The sequence below is a fragment of the Apium graveolens genome, chromosome 10 (assembly GCF_009905375.1).
Source record: "Apium graveolens cultivar Ventura chromosome 10, ASM990537v1, whole genome shotgun sequence".
Lineage (NCBI taxonomy): Eukaryota > Viridiplantae > Streptophyta > Magnoliopsida > Apiales > Apiaceae > Apium > Apium graveolens.
Genome location: NC_133656.1, coordinates 135,484,935 through 135,507,703, shown reverse-complemented (window position 1 = coordinate 135,507,703; position 22,769 = coordinate 135,484,935). Strand labels below are relative to the sequence as shown.

Below are 22,769 nucleotides of genomic sequence, written 5' to 3'. Positions count from 1 at the left end.
TTTATATTGATCCAACCGTACAGATGTCATAATATATATAATTTATTGATATAACCTAGGTTACAGATCAAAATAATTTTATTTGGTTTGTGACGCCCTCAATCTCGGGGTTAGGAAATGAGGACTCACACACCTCTAATCTAATAATTAAATACGCATAAACCCCGATTTAACTACTAACAGGATCAACAGGATAAAGTATGAGACAAGATCACAACTACCAATCACAAAATATAACTTACAAACCCAAAATATTATTAAATAAACAATGTCGATTCCGGCTGGGAACCGACAGATAACCCATTGTATCTTTAAACACCTCTTTCTAGGCGCGAGCTCACTCATTAACACCACTACCTGCTCTGGCAACCGGAAGCCCTCAACATGGTAGGGACCACCAGGTACGCTCTTACGAGCAGTGCGCCTAAGCCTGGCCATCTTCTTGCTTAACTGCCATGGTTAGATTAAGATAAAACAAATGAGTATAAAACTCAGCAAGTAACTATATAGCAGTTCTACAATATCAAATCACAATATACTTGAACAAACTAGGGCATTCTACTTTAATTAATCTAGGTGGAAGATTTCTATCTTTTTGGGATAAGGAAAGGTATCTGAAGAATAATATGAGCTTTCAAGGAACAAGGCTCGAAACAGGACGAAAGCCGACATTCATCACAAATCATTTTAGGATCAAAGTAGATCTTTCGATAGAGGAAAGCAACAATATTTCAAGATATAGAATCAATCATATGATCAACAATTTCAAGAATCAGGGTTCTCGAGCTTTAAGCTCCACAATGACATAATCAACTCTTTTCAAAGCAATATAAACCATTTTCATTTTCAAAAATCAATTTACTGTACAAAAAGTTTCAGTTCCCTTTTAAATAATCACTTAGAACCCTTGATTGGATCACTTTATCTTTCCATTTCATTATATACGGGTGATCAGCCCGTATCGACCTCCATTCCGGTCTTTAAGGTACCAATCGGCATAATTTCAGCCTTAAGTTGGACTAGTCCCACTAGCCTCTTACTATGACTGGACTAGTCCCACTAGCCTCTTACGTCCCAATCCAATCCATCAGGAATTCATTTGGAAAACCTTGAGTTGGAAAAATAAATAGGTTTTCTAAAATCCATTTTATCATTACCAAGCAATTGAAATCATTCGGACTCTTTCAAGTCGAAACTCATTCTTAAATCAGATTTTAAGGAAACAAAGTTCAGGGAGTGATTCCAAGGTATGCAAGGAATATTTCACAAGAATACTGTATCAAGGATAACAAGGCACTAAATTAGAAGGATCAACATTGGTTTAGGGATCAATAGGGTGATCAAGAGAAACAGGGTATCATTAAACAGGGTTAACAAGGATAATCCAAAGGCTCAATATAATCCATGGCTTAATAGGTAACTTGAACAGAAAGACAGATTATCAAAGGGTGAAATCAATAGGATTATCAATAACAGGTTATCAAGAACAAGGGTACTTCAAATCAATATCAGGGTTTCATAAAGCAAGGGTTTCATATTTTAACAGTTCAATACTCTACATGGTATGAACAACATTCTCTTTATAACCGTTTACACAAGTAATCAGAGTTACTTGCCTGGATTTGCTTTCCTGAAAGTTGAACTACTGCCACCTAGTAAATCCTTTCCTTTCCTAGCCTGAATGCCCTCACGCTCCGAATCTACAATAAAACCAAAAATCTTAATCAGATTCTCAACTCTCGTTCCCGGAACGATCACTCTATATGATAACTCGATTATATCTTTGACTCGAGCATACGAATATAGCTTATACATATAAGCACATAGCACATAGCACATCCCTTTCTCGTAGTTTTATATCCTTATATACTTAACCATCAAAGCGCACTCGCTTGACCATGGCTATTCCTCAAATCATACTAACACAACTCTATTACGAGTACAAGACCGATTCACAACCAAACAATTATGTTCACAACTATCACTTATATTCTTTAAAATCAATCAACTTAGTTCCCTTTTCTTTTGTTCCTTAATTTGAACCACATATTATAATCAAGCAAACAAATTCATAGATATTCACTTATACATCTTCAATCATCCTTTTAATCATAAAACCAAGCAATTTGACTTTCATTCCCTATGGCCTATTCGGCCTTATCACATAAAATTAACCAAATTCTCACTTTAATTCACATACACACACACAACTTATTCAAAACTATTAAAGTATCATCCTTCTTTATAAAAAATTTGAACCAAATTATACATACATGATCGCATGCAATTCAATTTCCACTTATCATTATATCAAACACTTCATTTTCATCAAGTAAGCCAACTAAGTTTCTTAACACAATCCTAAATCATAACATGCATCCATTTATTCATCAAATTAATCCCTTTTTAACTCAATTTCATTCGGCAAAACTCAAACTTGCACCTCAAAAATAAATCAATGACATGCACATCTTGATCCTCTTTAAAACTAGCATGTAATCACTTTTAAACCATACAAATTTAGTGTTTACCAAGATTATCTCACAAAATTCAATTTCCTTTCTTGTTAACACAAAAATTTGAACCTAAACTTAGCATGCAACAACAATTTCATTCCTTTTTACTCTAATAGCAATCCATCATCATTTTAAACAAGTTAACTCAAATCATCCACTTTAAAGATTAACACCATTCGGGTTTTTCAAAAACAAAACATGCAACTTGATATCCTTAACCTTTAAGTCACAAATCAACCTATATTCAACATTAAATCAATAACTCATGCATTTCAATACAATCAACTTGATTTCCTTAAAATAGTAAGGGTCATTCGGCCTTTTAATCAAAACACCACATGCAAACACAAATACTTGATTTTAAGGTTTTAGATCTCAGTTTTTTTAACATCATAGCTCACCACCGGTTCACCGGAGTTCATCACCGGTGGCGGTAGCATCTCGGTGGTGCCCTCATTCGAGGGTGTCCAACCACGAAGCCCCCGATTTCGTCAATTACGCAAGATAAACTAACATGCACATCTTTTCTATCATTGGTTTGCAAAGAATCAAGCTTAACAAGATGACATCAATCAACAACAAGAAGGACCATGTGGTTCTCGGGTGAACACATACACCGAGCACACACAACACACACGCATCGACATGCAAGCTTAATCACACACATGCACACGAATTAAAGCTCTTGTATGGAATAAGGATGAAGATTCATGGAGTGTTTCAAGGAATTAGAGAGGGAGAGGCAATATACCGAGAGAAATCAAAGAGAGAGAGAGTTGCCGAGAGAGAGAGAGAGAGTGAGAGTGAGAGAGAGTTCGGGAGAGAAAGAGAGAAAAGAGAGAAGAGAAAGTGAGTGCACAAAAGAAAGAAAAGAAAAGAAAGTGGGTTATATATACCACTTAGAACCAAGGGCAATCTGGTAATTTACTAACTCTCTTTTAACTCACTCATTTCTTTTCTTTTTACTCAAATGCAACAAAATTCAAATATAAAATATATCTCTCTCGGAAAGTCGAGAATTATTGTGACAATTTTAACACTTAGGTCTCGAAATTAGCTTTTTATCCATTACTCATATTGAATTTTTGAGCGAACGGTTGATTTTATATGAATTTCGCAAACTTGCTTTAATAAATACATTTTTCTCATAAAATCAATTTAAAAATGCAAAGATCAACAATTAAATTCACTCATCATTTATAAAAAGTCTCTAGGACCTTTACGGAAATAACAGAACAAATCCCATGTTTTTATCTTACTCGAATGATTTTATAAAAATGCACGAAGGTTAATTAAACCTTTATTTAAAGCACGTAATTCCTTTAAAATTCACAAAATTGACACAAAACACATAGTCATGCATATAGTCAAGCAATCACACATATACAGTCACATAATGACTCAGGTCTGATCATAAAATTCATCCTTCTTTATTCTTTATCCTCTTTTACGCGTACCGGGTCACGTTCAGCCTGACGACCCGATGCTCAGCGTTTTGATTACGCTTCTCAATATCTTTACCAATCAACACGTCACTTAGGAGGAAATAATTTATTTACTCATTCATTCATTCAATCACATAATTCATATTTTATATTCTTTAACTCCATATTAGGACGGGTTCCGTTCTACCTGACGGCCCGACACCACAGCTTATCTTTTAAGCTGACTCTTTAAATTGGAACATTTTTATCCACGCTCCTAAACTCTAGTATACAGATAAGACAAATAATCATCACTTAATCACATAATTATAATCACATCACATAACACATTCTTTATTTACTTAATTACGACGCAAAATTTCTCAGTCGTCACAATCTACCCTCCTGAAAAGGATTCTGTCCCCAGAATTTAATCTAAGCAAATAGATGGGGATACTTTTCTTTCATTTCGCTTTCTAATTCCCAAGTCGATTCCTCGACTAGTGGATTTCTCCACAACACTCTGACTAGAGGTACAACTTTATTTCTAAGCGTCCTTTCTTTTCGATCCAAAATTCGCACTGGTTGTTCCACATAGGACAAATCTGGTTGGATTTCCACTGGTTCCAACTCGATCACATGGCTCGCATCAGCATTATACTTCTTCAGGAGAGATACATGAAACACATTCTGCAGATGTTGCATTTGCGGCGGCAGCGCCAATTCATATGCCATTTTCCCGATTCGTCGCAATACTTCAAATGGTCCAATGTACCTTGGACTCAGCTTTCCTTTTTTTCCAAATCGAGTTAAACCTTTCCAAGGAGATATCTTCAACAAGACTTTGTCTCCAGTTTCAAATTGCACATCTTTTCGTTCTTGATTCGCGTACTTTGCATGTCGGTCTTGAGCTGCAATTAATCTCTTTTGAATCATTTCAACCTTTTCTTTCGTTTGCTGAACTAGCTCTGGGCCAATTAACTTGCGCTCACCAACTTCGTCCCAATAAGTAGGGGATCTACACTTTCTTCCATACAACGCTTCATAAGGCGGCATGCAAATACTCGCGTGATAAATGTTGTTGTAGGAAAACTCAATTAAGGGCAAATGATCGTCCCAATTTCCTTTGAAATCTATTGCATAGGTTCGCAACATATCTTCAATCGTTTGAATTGTCCTTTCACTTTGTCCGTTTGTCTGCGGATGATATGCCGTACTCATTTTCAATTTCATTCCCAAATGATCATGGAATTGTCACCAAAATCTCGAATTAAACCTTGGATCTCTATCAGACACGATAGATACAGGAACTCCATGACGCATCACGATCTCATCCAGATACAATTTGACCAACTTCTCTAATGAAAACCTTTCGTTTATCGGCAAGAAATATGCTGACTTTGTCAATCGATCGATTACCACCCAAATCGCATCGTGATTTGACTTGGTTTTAGGTAATCCTACCACGAAATCTATCGCTATATGTTCCCATTTCCATTCGGGTATGTCCAGTGGCTGAAGCAATCCGCTTGGCCTTTGATGTTCCGCTTTAACTCTTTGGCACGTGTAACATTTACTTATCCATTCCGTAATTTCCTTTTTCATGTTTGACCACCAAAAAATTTCTTTCAAATCCTGGTACATCTTCGTGCTTCCAAGGTGAATTGAAAATCTCGAGTTATGCGCTTCTTGCAAAATCTCGTGCTTTAGTTCTACGACATTAGGTATCCAAATACGTGAGTTAACACGGTATATCCCTTTTCCGTCCTTTTGAGCTTTAATTTCTTCTCCCGTCAACTTATCCTTTTCGTGATTCATCACTTGCTCTTGACAACATCGAATCTTTTCCAAAATTTCAGGTTGAAACAACATTGCATAAATAACTTCACCTCCACATTTTGGAGTCTGCACATCTATTTCCATCTTGTCAAAGTCTTTGATTAATTCTTCCGATGATGTTAACATATTCAATTTTTCCTTTCGACTTAAAGCATCAGCTACCACATTTGCCTTTTCAGGATGATATTTTATCGCACAATCATAATCTTTGATCAATTCCAACCACCTTCTTTGTCGCATATTCAATTCTTTCTGAGTAAAGATATACTTTAAGCTCTTATGGTCCGTATAAATCTCGCACTTTTCCCCGTACAAATAATGCCTCCAAATCTTAAGGGCAAACACAATTGCTGCCAATTCCAAATCGTGCGTTAGATACTTCTGCTCGTGCGGCTTAAGTTGCCTTGACGCATATGCTATTACTTTCCCGTGTTGCATTAACACGCATCCAAGTCCTTTATATGAAGCATCGCTGAATATCACAAATTCCCCTTTATCATCTGGTAATACCAACACTGGGGCGGTTACCAATCTCTTCTTTAACTCTTGGAAACTTTCCTCGCACTTTTCTGTCCAACCAAACCTCTCGTTCTTCCTCGTCAACTTTGTCAACGGAACAGCAATCTTTGAGAAATCTTGCACAAATCTTCTATAGTATCCGGCTAATCCCAGAAAACTTCTGACTTCCGTCGGAGTCTTGGGTCTTTCCCAATTCATTACAGCTTCTATCTTGGTTGGGTCCACTTTAATTCCTTCTTTATTAACTACATGACCAAGAAATTGCACTTCCTTTAGCCAAAATTCCCACTTTGAAAACTTCGCATACAGTCTCTCTTTTCACAGAATTTCCAAGGAAATCCTCAAATGCTCCTTATGATCTTCTTCCGTCTTGGAGTAAATCAGTATATCATCGATAAACACAATAACGAACGTATCCAAATACTGCTTGAACACTCTGTTTATAAGATCCATAAATGCAGCTGGCGCATTTGTTAAGCCAAACACCATTACCAAAAACTCATAATATCCGTATCTCATTCGAAACGCTGTCTTGGGTATATCTTCCGCTTTAATCTTTAACTGATGATACCCAGATCTTAAATCAATCTTTGAGAAACACAAAGCTCCTTTCAATTGGTCAAACAAGTCATCGATCCGCGGTAGAGGATACTTATTCTTGATCGTCAACTTATTTAGCTCACGGTAATCGATGCACAATCGCATACTTCCATCCTTTTTCTTTACAAATAACACCGGTGTGCCCCACGGGGATACACTCGGTCGGATCACTCCTTTGTTCAACAATTCTTGCAACTGAGCTGCCAATTCCTTCATTTCGACCGGTGCCATGCGATAGGGAGCTTTCGACACTGGTTCCGTACCAGGAGCTAAGTCAATCGTAAACTCGATCTCTCTGTCTGGAGGTAGTCCAGGCAATTCATCAGGAAACACATCTGAAAAATCTCTTACTACCGGAATATCGTCGATCTTTACAGATTCTTTCTCCACGTCCACGACATGAGCCAAATAAACTTCGCATCCTTGACGTATTAATCTTCTTGCCTCAATAACCGCTAGAAATTTCTTCTCTTGCCTCTTTCCTTTAAATATCACTTCCTCACCATCCTTGGTTCTTAACTTCACCTTCTTACTTTTACATTCTATTTGCACCTCATGGTTTGACAACCAATCCATTCCTAGTATAACCTCAAATTCTCCTAACTTAAAAGGAATTAAGTCAGCAGAAAAGTGCCGACCTTCTATAGACACATCACAATCAGGACAAATCTTATTAACAACAACTTTCTCTTCATTTGCTACCTCTATAATCAAATTAGGCTCTAGAGGGTATGCAACACAATTTACTTTATCAAGAATACTTTCAGAGATAAAAGATCTAGTTGCTCCAGAATCCATCAAAACTTTTACTTCTACTGAGTTTATAACAAGCATACCTGCTACCACGTCCACCTCTTGCACCGCATCTTTCATTGTCATGTTAAAGGTTCTAGCTCTGGGTTGAGCTGATGGTGCTGGGAGAGACGACAGTCCAGCAATTCTGAGAACATTAGTCTTCTGCACAGGCTCTTTGCAATTCCTGGCCATATGGCCCACTTTGCCACACTTGAAACAAGCCAAATCAGGTTTCCATACTCCATTTGAACATTCTGAAGAATAATGCCCCTTCTGGTTGCACTTAAAACATGTTATGTCCAGCTTATTACACCTCCCCGAGTGTCTCTTTCCACAGTTCCTGCATTCTTGCATCTGGGGCCTGCTATCCTTTCCCGGTTGTCTAGCTTTCTGGAGACGGTTCTTTTGAGCTCCATTCCCTGGTCTAAACTTCTGGAACTTTTGGTTCTGACCTCCACCATTCTTCCCAAACTTCCCTCTGAACTTTGAGCTTCCTTGCTCTTGCTCAGAGCTTTCAAACTTCCTCTTTCTTCCTTCATTTTCTCTTCTGGCGGCTTCCCGCTCACCTTCCACTATCATTGCTTTCTGAACCAAGGCAGCATAGTTCTTAATCTCCAACATTGCTATATGACTCCTAATCCACGGCTTGAGTCCCTGCTGGAACCTCTTAGCCTTCTTCACTTCAGTATTCACGTACTCAGGTACGAACCTTTCCAATTCCGAAAACTTCACCTCATATTCTGCTACCGACATTTCCTCCTGTCTAAGATCCAGAAATTTCAACTCCAACTGATCTTGCATGTAACTTGGCAAATACTTTTCCAGAAATATCTCAGTGAACTTCTCCCAAGATAAGTCTTTGCCTTCCAATAACGCCTTAGAAGACTCCCACCAGAAACTTGCTTCATCTTTCAGATAATAACTTGCATACTGAGCTTTCTTATCATCTCTCTCAACCACGACTGTGCTTTAATTGGGTCTGGCAAACCTAAGAACTCTAGGGGATGAACGGATTGAAAGTGCTTGAAATTTCCAACTTTTGGGGCCACGGGTTGTTGCAAAAGCTGAGCAAGTCTACTCATCATGGTGGTTTCTAGGTTTATTTCTGGGTCTTGGGTGGAAATTTCTTCTTCTTGGTGATCTGGTGAGTTGGCCATTTCTTACAAACCTGATTGAGCAATTATTTAGCAATACGATAGCATGGTATATATATAACAACAGTTTTTTATGAAATCTCTTTTGTGGGTTTTAAGTTTTACCTAATTTACACATGCAATCCTATTACTACATAATTCTCATATCAGTGTTGTTTTATCGTGGCACGGAATAGGGTTTTATGATCTTTAAACATGGTTATACGAAAACATGGTTGTATAAAAACATGGCATTGAGAACAGTTTATAAGATAATCAAGGTGCACAATGGAATTATTTAAACAAGGGTTACATAGAGAATATTCTGGATATTAGGGTTTTGAAACAAGGTACCATAAATAGCAGGGTTAAACAGAGGAAAAACTGGAAAACATCCCCCTATCTACCCCTAACTTCCAACTACTACTACTACACTGGTCTGAAATACAACAAGATAAATGAAAAAGGGATCCCGGCATCTGACCAAGTATCCCAAAGCCTACCGGCGCTGAAAACAACAATCTACGGGCTCAACCAACAGTCCCGTCTAATCATCTAGAATCTCTCTCAACACAACCAACATCCAGCGAATGATCTTATGCAGCCTCCGGGCCTCAGCATCAGCATCACTAGTGGATGGTCCCTCATCCAATCTCCTCCTGGCAACCTGCTCCACCATCTTCACCCGAACTCGCCACTCATCATCCATAACAGAAGCACTCTGCCTAGACTCTCTGGCTAGTCTATCCACCAAAGCTCCCAACTCAGGAATGCAGGAGTACATAAAGTCTCGATCCTGGGCTAACTTGCCACCAACAAAGACAGGAACAGCCTTAGGCATCTCCGACTATGGCTCAGGGGCAGGGTCTCTGAATCAGGCCTCAAGAGTGAAATCTGCATGGGGATCTCACTACTCTCAGAAGGGTCCTCTTCTGGGTCTGAACTAACATACACAGGCTCCTCTGGAGAGGGTGGAATAGGGTCCACAGGAGTACCAGTCAAACTAATCTCTGAGTCTGAGTCACTACCACTACTAGGATCCTGAGAGAAAACATAAAACAGCAACCAAGAAACAATGTTAGGGTTAAATAAAGCTTCCAGCTAACTCACACCCTAACTCTAGTTTCCGCTTTACCAATCAACACTTTCCTTAGACTATACCTAATAGTCTAACTCAACTCTTTATGAGTCTAACTCTCTCACGATATAGATATATTCCCAAAATACCCCTTTATCTCTTTTTTTTTAAACCTAACTTGTCTCAGGGACTAGATCCTGTAGCTCTGATACCAACTTGTGACGCCCTCAATCTCGGGGTTAGGAAATGAGGACTCACACACCTCTAATCTAATAATTAAATACGCATAAACCCCGATTTAACTACTAATAGGATCAACAGGATAAAGTATGAGACAAGACACAACTACCAATCACAAAATATAACTTACAAACCCAAAATATTATTAAATAAACAATGTCGATTCCGGCTGGGAACCGACAGATAACCCATTGTATCTTTAAACACCTCTTTCTAGGCACGAGCTCACTCATTAACACCACTACCTGCTCTGGCAACCGGAAGCCCTCAACACGGTAGGGACCACCAGGTACGCTCTTACGAGCAGTGCGCCTAAGCCTGGCCATCTTCTTGCTTAACTGCCATGGTTAGATTAAGACAAAAAAATGAGTATAAAACTCAGCAAGTAACTATATAGCAGTTCTACAATATCAAATCACAATATACTTGAACAAACTAGGGCATTCTACTTTAATTAATCTAGGTGGTAGATTTCTATCTTTTTGGGATAAGGAAAGGTATCTGAAGAATAGTATGAGCTTTCGAGGAACAAGCCTCGAAACAGGACGAAAGCCGACATTCATCACAAATCATTTTAGGATCAAAGTAGATCTTTCGATAGAGGAAAGCAACAGTATTTCAAGATATAGAATCAATCATATGATCAACAATTTCAAGAATCAGGGTTCTCGAGCTTTAAGCTCCACAATGACATAATCAACTTTTTTCAAAGCAATATAAACCATTTTCATTTTCAAAAATCAATTTACTGAACAAAAAGTTTCAGTTCCCTTTTAAATAATCACTTAGAACCCTTGATTGGATCACTTTATCTTTCCATTTCATTATATACGGGTGATCAGCCCGTATCGACCTCCATTCCGGTCTTTAAGGTACCAATCGGCATAATTTCAGCCTTAAGTTGGACTAGTCCCACTAGCCTCTTACCATGACTGGACTAGTCCCACTAGCCTCTTACGTCCCAATCCAATCCATCAGGAATTCATTTGGAAAACCTTGAGTTGGAAAAACAAATAGGTTTTCTAAAATCCATTTTATCATTACCAAGCAATTGAAATCATTCGGACTCTTTCAAGTCGAAACTCATTCTTAAATCAGATTTTAAGGAAACAAAGTTCAGGGAGTGAATTAAAGGTATGCAAGGAATATTTCACAAGAATACTGTATCAAGGATAACAAGGCACTAAATTAGAAGGATCAACATTGGTTTAGGGATCAATAGGGTGATCAAGAGAAACAGGGTATCATTAAACAGGGTTAACAAGGATAATCAAAAGGCTCAATATAATCCATGGCTTAATAGGTAACTTGAACAAAAAGACAGATTATCAAAGGGTGAAATCAATAGGATTATCAATAACAGGTTATCAAGAACAAGGGTACTTCATATCAATATCAGGGTTTCATAAAGCAAGGGTTTCATATTTTAACAATTCAATACTCTACATGGTATGAACAACATTCTCTTTATAACCGTTTACACAAGTAATCAGAGTTACTTGCCTGGATTTGCTTTCCTGAAAGTTGAACTACTGCCACCTAGTAAATCCTTTCCTTTCCTAGCCTGAATGCCCTCACGCTCCGAATCTACAATAAAACCAAAAATCTTAATCAGATTCTCAACTCTCGTTCCCGGAACGATCAGTCTATACGATAACTCGATTATATCTTTGACTCGAGCATACGAATATAGCTTATACATATAAGCACATAGCACATAGCACATAGCACATCCCTTTCTCGTAGTTTTATATCCTTATATACTTAACCATCAAAGCGCACTCGCTTGACCTTGGCTATTCCTCAAATCATACTAACAAAACTCTATTACGAGTACAAGACCTATTCACAACCAAACAATTACGTTCACAATTATCACTTATATTCTTTAAAATCAATCAACTTAGTTCCCTTTTCTTTTGTTCCTTAATTCGAACCACATATTATAATCAAGCAAACAAATTCATACATATTCACTTATACATCTTCAATCATCCTTTTAATCATAAAACCAAGCAATTTGACTTTCATTCCCTATGGCCTATTCTGCCTTATCACACAAAATTAACCAAATTCTCACTTTAATTCACATACACACACACAACTTATTCAAAACTATTAAAGTATCATCCTTCTTTATAAAAAATTCGAACCAAATTATACATACATGCTCGCATGCAATTCAATTTTAACTTATCATTATATCAAACACTTCATTTTCATCAAGTAAGCCAACTAAGTTTCTTAACACAATCCTAAATCACAACATGCATCCATTTATTCATCAAATTAATCCCTTTTTAACTCAATTTCATTCGGCAAAACTCAAACTTGCACCTCAAAAACAAATCAATGACATGCACATCTTGATCCTCTTTAAAACTAGCATGCAATCACTTTTAAACCATAAAAACTTAGTGTTTACCAAGATTATCTCACAAAATTCAATTTCCTTTCTTGTTAACACAAAAATTCGAACCTAAACTTAGCATGCAACAACAATTTCATTCCTTTTTACTCTAATAGCAATCCATCATCATTTTAAACAAGATAAACTAACATGCACATCTTTTCTATCATTGGTTTGCAAAGAATCAAGCTTAACAAGATGACATCAATCAACAACAAGAAGGACCATGTGGTTCTCGGGTGAACACACACACCGAGCACACACACCATACACGCATCGACATGCAAGCTTAATCACACACATGCACACGAATTAAAGCTCTTGTATGGAATAAGGATGAAGATTCATGGAGTGTTTCAAGGAATTAGAGAGGGAGAGGCAATATACCGAGAGAAATCAAAGAGAGAGAAAGTTGCCGAAAGAGAGAGAGTTAGAGTGAGAGAGAGTTCGGGAGAGAAAGAGAGAAAAAAGAGAAGAGAAAGTGAGTGCACAAAAGAAAGAAAAGAAAAGAAAGTGGGTTATATATACCACTTAGAAACAAGGGCAATCTGGTAATTTACTAACTCTCTTTTAACTCACTAATTCCTTTTCTTTTTACTCAAATGCAACAAAATTCAAATATAAAATATATCTCTCTCGGAAAGTCGATAATTATTGAAAATGACAATTTTAACACGTAGGTCTCGAAATTAGCTTTTTATCCATTACTCATATTGAATTTTTGAGCGAACGGTTGATTTTATATGAATTTCGCAAACTTGCTTTAATAAATACATTTTTCTCATAAAATCAATTTAAAAATGCAAAGATCAACAATTAAATTCACTCATCATTTTTAAAAAGTCTCTAGGACCTTTACGGAAATAACAGAACAAATCCCATGTTTTTATCTTACTCGAATGATTTTATAAAAATGCACGAAGGTTAATTAAACCTTTATTTAAAGCACGTAATTCCTTTAAAATTGACACAGAACACATAGTCATGCATATAGTCAAGCAATCACACATATACAGTCACATAACGACTCAGGTCTGATCATAAAATTCATCATTCTTTATTCTTTATCCTCTTTTACGCGTACCGGGTCACGTTCAGCCTGACGGCCCGACGCTCAGCGTTTTGATTACGCTTCTCAATATCTTTACCAATCAACACGTCACTTAGGACGAAATACTTTATTTACTCATTCATTCATCCAATCACATAATTCATATTTTATATTCTTTAACTCCATATTAGGACGGGTTCCGTTCTATCTGACGGCCCGACACCACAGCTTATCTCTTATCTTTTAAGCTGACTCTTTAAATTGGAACGTTTTTATCCACGCTCCTAAACTCTAGTATACATATAAGACAAATAATCATCAGTTAATCACATAATTATAATCACATCACATAACACATTCTTTATTTACTTAATTACGACGCCAAATTTCTCAGTCGTCACATGGTTTGCTATTTTAACGGTCAAACATTAGTTTGACTCGTACTAGTAACTAGTGTTTAGTCCTGTATTAGTATCTCGACTTGTTTAAAATTATTTCTAATTGATCCAACCGTATGGATGTCAAAATAAATATATTTTAATGATATAACCAAATTTTCAGATTAAAATAATTTTTTTCGATTTGTTATTTTAACAGTCAAATATTAGTTTGACTATTACCACTAACTAGTGTTTAGTCATTAATTGGTGTTTCGATTTTTTTAAAAATATTTTCCCTCGATCCAACCGTATGGATGTCAAGATATATATATTTTAGTGATATAACCAAAATTTCAAAAAAAATAAATTATGTGATAAGTTATTTTCATAGTCAAACATCGGTTGACCTGAATTTTTTCTGGCTCGGCTCATTTATGTTCGCGAACAAGATCGTGTTCGGCTCGTTAGTTAACGAGTTCGAGCTCGAACACGATTTTTGTTCGATAAAAAAATTCGGCTCGGCTAGGCTCGGTTGGTCAGAAAAAAAAATTAAAACTCGACTCTGTTCGATCAAAACTCGACTCGGCTCGGTTCGTGAACAACCCTAGTGGTAACCGGAGCAACCTTTAATTTGGGACGGTAGTATATTGGCAAAACAAAACATGTCTATATGAGTTACAAGTTACAACAGTACTCCTTTAGAATGCTGTGCATGACTCAGTCAGATTGTAATTCTTTGCTTGGAAGCAAAATTCTTTTGCAAATTCTGATCCATGACAGAAAATTCGGTTGGGTTGCTTGGTTAAACCAAAAGAAATGTTGTGATTTTTCTTTAATACTTCCATTAATTTGTCAAATTTCCGTTATAAGTTAAAAGATTTACCCCATCATCGTATCTTCTCTAGTTCCCCTGACTACTTAAGCTTAGCTTACATTTCTTTCTCCTTTATCTTTAGGTTTTTTTCCTTTTTATGAGTGCAAAGTGGGATAGTATGTTAATCTGTTATTATGTCAAAATTTTAAAATTTTAGATTTTAGGTAAGCCTTTTGATTGGTTTGTACCTTGTTGAACGTCTGAACTATAATTTTTGATCGTGTGACATCTATTTGGATATTATTTGATAAAGATAGATGAGAAGAGTTGAATGTGATCCATTGGCGTATTGAGATTATTTTAATTGATCGGTAGCCCTTTGGAGTTTTGCAGAGATGAGATGAGAAGTGAAGTTTGGAGATGGGGTTTAGGTTTGAGTTGCATTATGCCGGTTGCAATTATCTGGATTGCTACTAGTTTTGTGGTTCAATAAGTTGTAGATGCTACTTCGCCATTTCTTATTACCTATATACGAAACTCATTGTTAGTGGGTTTATATACCATTGTTGCCAGTGGCGGACGCACAAAAAAAATTTAGGGGGTCCGGAAAAAATGATGAGGAATTTTTTTTTTTCTATAAATATGAAGATAAAAATGATTAAAAAAACACTATGTTATCACTGAATTACATGAACAAAATAAAAAAAAAATTAGTTAAATTTTTAAGTTTAATTACAAGTATATTATTTTAATCAACCATTCAAAATCTTAGAGATAATTTGTAATTTTTTACATACATAAGAATGAGTGAGGGTGAAGTACAGAAATGGACGGTTTTCAAGTCAGATTAACTAAAATAGCCTCTCTCGACAATTTGGCCAATTTTGGCCCGTCAGTTGTATACGCATTCTGCAGCAATGTAACCAATCTTATTTTATTAAAACAAATATTGTAAAACTGGATACACAACATGTAAAGGAGTATATTGTTTATAAGTAAAGTGGTTATGCATTTAAGGGTGTGGTAAAAAATATTTTATTATTATTTCAAAAACTGATTACGCATATCAGGAGTGTGTATTGCAGGGAATACGCAAAATTGATCGGGGTATCGTGAGATAGGAAGAACTAACTTACTTTATTTAAAATCTAATCAGTTCATAATTTTAAAAAAAAACTAAAAATGGGATTATTGATTTATTTTTAAATATTTCTAAAATCCAAAAGGACTTATTTAACCCTAAAAAGTTAAAATCCATTAAATTAGGGTTCAAGATAATAAATTTTTCGTTTGGTTGCTAGGGTTTAGGGCCCCCTAAACCCTAGATTAAATTAGGGTTTAGGCTCTAGGATTTAGGGTCTAAACCCTAAATCGTTGTATCGTTTATTGATTTATTTTTAAATATTTTTAAAACCGAAAATGGGCTATTGAACCCTAAAAAGTTAAAATCTATTAAATTAGGGTTCAAGATAATAAATTAAAATATACCATTAAGTCATCTCCTTAATTTAAAAAATTGGTTTCAATACGCAATCTTTAGTGACTTGTTTATTAAATAATTATTTTAGAACTAATTATGCATTTTCTCATTACATAGCATGAATACGCAAAAGCGAGGTGGGTATTAGACCGGCCATAATTGGCCAAGTTTTGAGAATGGGCTATATTTGTCTGAATGGTTGAGAAAAGGGCTATTTCTGTCAATTTTTCAATGAGTGACACTCTACAAAAGTTGCAAAAAATAGAGAAAAAGTGAAAAAACATCTAATATGTGACCGAGAGGAATGGAATCCTGGTGCTCAGCCTGGAAGACAACAAGACTGATCAGCTGAGTTATAGTGACAACACAATAATTGTACATACTAGTAGTAATTTATCCAAATTTCGGGGGGCCAGGACCCCCCTGGACCCCAGATCCGCCTCTGCTTGTTGGTAATTGAACGGTATTTAGAAAATAAATATGGTAATTGGACGTAGTAGCTTGCATGATATGCGAGAGTCAGAGGAGGCTATTCTTACTAGTGAAAGTGAAAAAAACAAGAATCTTTGAACCACGAAGGTCTTGTGGTAAGGACACTGGAATCAGATCAACTAGATACAAGTGAGAACGTTAAAGGTGGATTGAATGAGAAAGGGCACTGGAAATGCATCAGGGTGGCACAAGTGAGTTTGTTAGAATATACAACTTCCTCTAAATGCCCATTTTGGTTTCTGACCCAACTCTCATACAATATTTCCTGAAAATATAAAACAGTCACAGTTAGCATTTTAAATTAGTATTGTTCTATTATATTTTGTACGCAATCTCTTTGGGGGTGTTAACAATTTAACCCCTTGTGTACATTCTACCACCATCTCCAGCAGTTCCTCCAGTCTTTTCATGTACCTAGACTCTTATACGCTCACTTCAATGAAGCTGATTAGTGTCCTTTTTCATGGAAGGAACAGTTATTGTTAGTTTGGGGGACTTGAAATTAGGACTGGAAACAGTTGCCTCACACCCTCTTCTTCAGGATGTTATTGCTCTGTCATCTGCTGCATTGTATTCTGTTTATGTAACTTATCTGTAAACATTTACCCAGTGATGACGTTGAATGTGCTCATGTTAGTATGGCACACGTCCTTGTATTTCTTGGGCTGTTCAGCCTTCTGATTTTTCTACTTGTTGCAATTGTACTTAATTTCACCAAGTTAGAGCCTTTTAGTCTGCTTGCATGGAAGAAGTTTTGCCAGATTGCAGGAAAAGGTATGTCTTCCTTGTTGTAGCCTTCTCCTGTATATGAGAACTTCCCACTCATTTTCAATTTGGACAAAAATAATCTTTTTGTGTTGTATTCTATCTTACTGATTAGTTCTGTACTTCCCATCTATGACCGTGCAAATTCATTACAGACAAGAATAAATATTGGTCCACTTGTGATGCTAGCTCAACAAATATTTGCTCCAAATGAACTCTTCGTATTGCTTTATCTTATATTAGATTAGATGGTTTGATTTATAAAGTGTTAGTCATTTCATTAAGTTTTTTAGACAATGTTCTGAGTGATCACCTATGGGCCAAGGCTGTTCTTTGCACAAAGCACAACAGTAGCAATAGTCGAACTCACAATTCAAGCCCCTTTAGCTAGCTGCTCTTCTGAATTCAATGATTTGTTTATGATGCATCATTATAAAAAAGGTCTAATTGATTTACATGGGAGTTCTGAAATTCATACTCCCTCCTTGAGTTTGGAACCTGTGTTTGGTTGAATCCGGGAGATGTATCGAGGTTGTTTATTATGAACTAGTTTTGTAGTTAGCCTAACGCAAGAGAACAGCTCATGATTTTGGGTTTCAAACAAGGGTGGCTTGCTGCAGATAATTGCTTGAATATCCTTATTTATAAACAGGCTGTTACAACTACTTTTCTGATGGCTTGCTGGCCAGATATATGTTAACGTTGAGGGTTGGTCCTGTTGGGGTTAAACCCAATAGGTAGTATGGTCTTGGTGATAGAAAACATAATTGAATTGGGTAATAATTGTATGAGTAGACAATTATTATCATAATTGAGTTGGGTAATAATTGTATGTGTTGACAATTATTATTATAATGGGAATGGGTAATAATTGTATGGGTAGACAATTATTATTGTAATCAGATTATGTCTTGTTGGCTAAGTTTGTAATGACTATATATACATAGTCATGTTATTATTTTGATGTATACTTGAGTATTGTTTGACTTAAGTATCGCTTGAGTGAATACCGTTTGGTGAGATTGATTGTATTATTGATAATTGTTTTGATTAATAATACAAGTTGGGACGTGAGTTTTTCCGCGTCATATATTGAGTGTGTGTTTTGTATTGTTTGTTTGGTTCTATACTTGTATGTGTTTCCCCTAACAATTGGTATCAAGAGCCAAGGTTCATGATGGAGAAGGTTGGGGGATTTGAAATTGAATTGTTTAATGGAAGAAATAATTTTACCTTGTGGCAAAGTACGGTAAAAGATCTGTTAATTCAACGAGGGTTATATGCGACTCTCGGAGGGAAGAAGCCTACTGAAGTTGATGATACAAAGTGGGGAGACATGAAGTTACATGCGGCATCAACGATCCGGTTGACCCTTGCACCGGAAATCAAGTCTGATGTTCTTGAAGAGGACAATCCCAAGAATTTGTGGGAGATGTTAACGAAGACTTATCACTCAAAGTCTTTGGCCAACAAGCTGTTTATCAAGAAATATTTGTTTGGGCTCAAGATGGAAGAAGACAGAGATTTAAGAGATCATCTGAATCGTTTTAATGGCTTAATCAACCAGCTAAATAATTTGGATGAAAAATTAAAGGATGAGGATAAAGCTGTTCTACTACTAGTGTCTCTACCGAAGAAGTATAATACTGTGATGACTTCTTTATTGGTTGGGAAAACGAAGTTAGATTTGGATGAGACTATTGTTGTTCTTCTGGAGGCCGAAAGATTGATGAAACAAGAATCGAGTGACACATCTGATGGAAGTGCATTTGTGGTACGTTCGCGTGACACGGAAAAGAAGTATGCTAAGAAACATAACCCTAATATCAGGTTTTTTATTGTGAGGAATTGGGTCATATACAATTTATGTGTCCAAAGGCAAGAGAAGACTTGAGAGAGTTGAAGAAAAATCGAGGGGGTAGTGTTTCGCTTGTAGAAGCTGATGAAGATGTTCTTTTGGTTCAAGAAGAGAAGGGATCAAAAGAAGAATGGGTGCTTGACTCGGGATGTTCTCATCACATATGTGGTAGGAGAGAGTGGTTCTCGTCCTATAAAAAGTGTGAGGGAAAGATTATAACTTTACCGAACGGTAAAACGGTAAAGGTTGCTGGCATTGGTGAGGTAACAATGAAACATCACAACGGTCGTGTTCAGAAGTTAACTCAAGTAAGATACGTACCGGAGTTAAATCGAAATCTGATTTCGTTGGGTAAATTAGTTGATTTGGGATATACTGTTATGATGAAGAACAGTATGTTGAAAGTCACTAAAGGAGATTTAGAGATACTCAAAGGTCGAAAAGATAAGAGAAATCTTTTTGTACTAGAAGGAGGGGTTATTGTTCCAGGGGAGGTATTGGGCGATCGACGTCGATGGCTTGATGGTGACCGTTAATTCGGTTGTGCATGAAATCATATTGGGTTGAAGGGGAGGATTGTTGGAGTTAAACCCAATAGGTAGTATGGTCTTGGTGATAGAAAACATAATTGAATTGGGTAATAATTGTATGGGTAGAAAATTATTATCATAATTGAGTTGGGTAATAATTGTATGTGTTGACAATTATTATTATTATGGGAATGGGTAATAATTGTATGGGTAGACAATTATTATTGTAATCAGATTAGGTATGTCTTGTTGGCTAAGTTTGTGATGGCTATATATACATAGTCATGTTATTGTTTTGATGTATGCTTGAGTATTGTTTGACTTAAGTATCGCTTGAGTGAATACCGTTTGGTGAGATTGATTGTATTATTGATAATTGTTTTGATTAATAATACAAGTTGGGACGTGGGTTTTTCCGCGTCATATATTGAGTGTGTGTTTTGTATTGTTTGTTTGGTTCTATACTTGTGTGTGTTTCCCCTAACAGGTCTGACGGTCCCTATGGCATATTAGAGCTTCAACAATCAAGGATAGCCCTGCTAAAACAGGGTGCCTCTGAATGCTTTCTTTCAAAGATACCTAAATGGAGGTTTAAGTTGGGGTTATTTTGTTTCACAACCAATCTCTTTGATTAAATTTACTCTTTTAAAAATCTCTTGTGGTTGTTCAATTCGTTTACTTGTACATTCTTTTGAACTACTAATATTTCGATTTTCTTGACTTGGAAGTGATTGGAAGCCTGAATGAATTTTTGTGACATGTGACCTTTATGAACATACATTTAGGCAACTCAAATTTGCAGTCAGGATCCGGCTTTTAACTAAAGAGATTTTTGTGTTCTCAAACCTGAAGAAGATTTAACTAGACTGCATATTGACCAGAAAAGGATACAATTAAGAACGCAAGTCAATTCCCCAATTTTATACAAATGTTAATACTTCTTCTATATTTGGTTTAAAACCAATTTGGGGTCTTACTCCAATACTTTTCTTTGGTAGAGTTATAAACATAATTTATAACTGACCGGCAACACCGACTCTTACATTTTCATTTCTGATCGGAAAAAAGGACCGGTGAATGCATTGGAGAAGCAAGTACCTCCTGTCAAGTATCGTTTTTGTGTGATGCATTTGTACAAGAATATGTATAAGGAGCATAAAGGAATTGGTGCAAGAAGACTATTATGGTGTGCTACAAAATGTACTACAGACTACTATTTTAACAAACACATGAATAACGTGAAAAAGGTATATAACACTGTCTCTTGTATGACTTAACTTTCAACTAGTTACATGCTTATTATCTTATACATATATGTCTATAGGCATCCCCAAGGGCATATGCTTGGCTAGCTACAAAATCAAGTTCCCAGTGGTCTAGGTCTTCCTTCAGAGACATATGCAAATCTGATATGTTTGTAAATAATAATTGTGAAGTGTTAATAGTGCCATAAGCAAATTCAGGGACATGCCTATTATCACAATGTTTAAAAACATTCACATCACATGTATGGAGAGAATACAAAGGAAAAAAACTAAAATGGAGCAGAAGAATATAGTCTATTACAGCAATGCAATGAAGAAGCTACAAAAGTAAGAAAATACCAATGTAAAATACCAATTTTTATAACATGCCAATTATGAATGCTCACATGTCTTTCATAACATGCTTACAGGGCTATGAAGAATGCTTGCAAGGCTAGGCCAATTTGGAATGGTGGTCATAAGTACCATGTCACAATGACAGAAGGAGGTTATGAGATTGTTGTAGACCTACAACAAAGAGTTTCTGCTTGCAGAAAATGGAAGCTAACAGGTATTTCCTGTTTTCATGCTTGTTCATGCATATTTTTCCAAAAGCAAGATCCTGTTGATTATCTGCATGAGTGTCACAAAAAGGAGTGGTATTTAAGGGTGTATAGTCATTATCTTGAACCTATAAATAGGGAAGAATTTTGGGAATAAACAGAGGCAACTCCACTTTTACCTCCTTTATTCAAAGTTGGGCCAGGAAGGCCTAAAAAAAAGGGACAAAAAATCAGATATTGTGCAAACCAGGGCAAATGATCCGACAAGGTTGAAAAGGGCAGCTACAACACTACATTGTTCTTATTGTACAGAAGCTGATCATAACAGTAGGTCATGCAAGTCAAAGGTAATGACTACTACTTTTCACTAAATACACTTTTATCAATAACATAATTCCATATATCTTAGTCCTTATTGTGCATATGTAGGAAATTGATCAAAAAAATATATCAATCCTAAATGAGAAGATCCCTGTGACTTGTTCTTATTGCAATGCCCCTGTTCATAATACAAGAACATGCCCTAAAAAGGTTCTCCTTCTTTTCTAAATCACAACAGTAGTATTATTAGATTTACTCTTTTTTTCCTTATTGCGTCTTTTCTCGAATTAGAGAGCTGCTGAAAAAGGGGTAAAACAAATGGGAAAAATATTTTCAAGAACCAAAATGTTGGAACATCATCTGCAGAGAAAGGATCTAATACACTGAAAAGAAAAGCAACTGCAGTGAAGACTGCAACCTCATCCAAAATACCTGTTGTGCAACAAAAGGCATCATCTGTGAAAAGAACATCTACTACACCGAAGACTACAACTCCAAACAAATCTGTGAAAAAGCCAACAAACACTACTCATGAAGGTATTATTAAGCCTTTCACAGCACCTGGTCAACAAATTTTAGGTGTAGATGCGGTCAAAGGTCAGAAGTTCACTTCTTTGAAGAACCTTGATGCAGCCAGGTTTAAGATGCAGAAAAATTTGGGATCTAACAAGTAAGAGTACAAGCTGTTAGAACTATGCTCCTTGAATATTTTTGGGT

At 36.3% G+C, this 22,769-nt stretch overlaps 1 pseudogene; it reads left to right on the top strand.

The window, feature by feature from the left end:
* Positions 1–16,759: 16,759 nt before the first annotated feature.
* LOC141691035 (thiamine-repressible mitochondrial transport protein THI74-like) lies at positions 16,760–18,049 on the top strand (annotated as a pseudogene).
* The last annotated feature ends 4,720 nt before the right edge of the window (positions 18,050–22,769 follow it).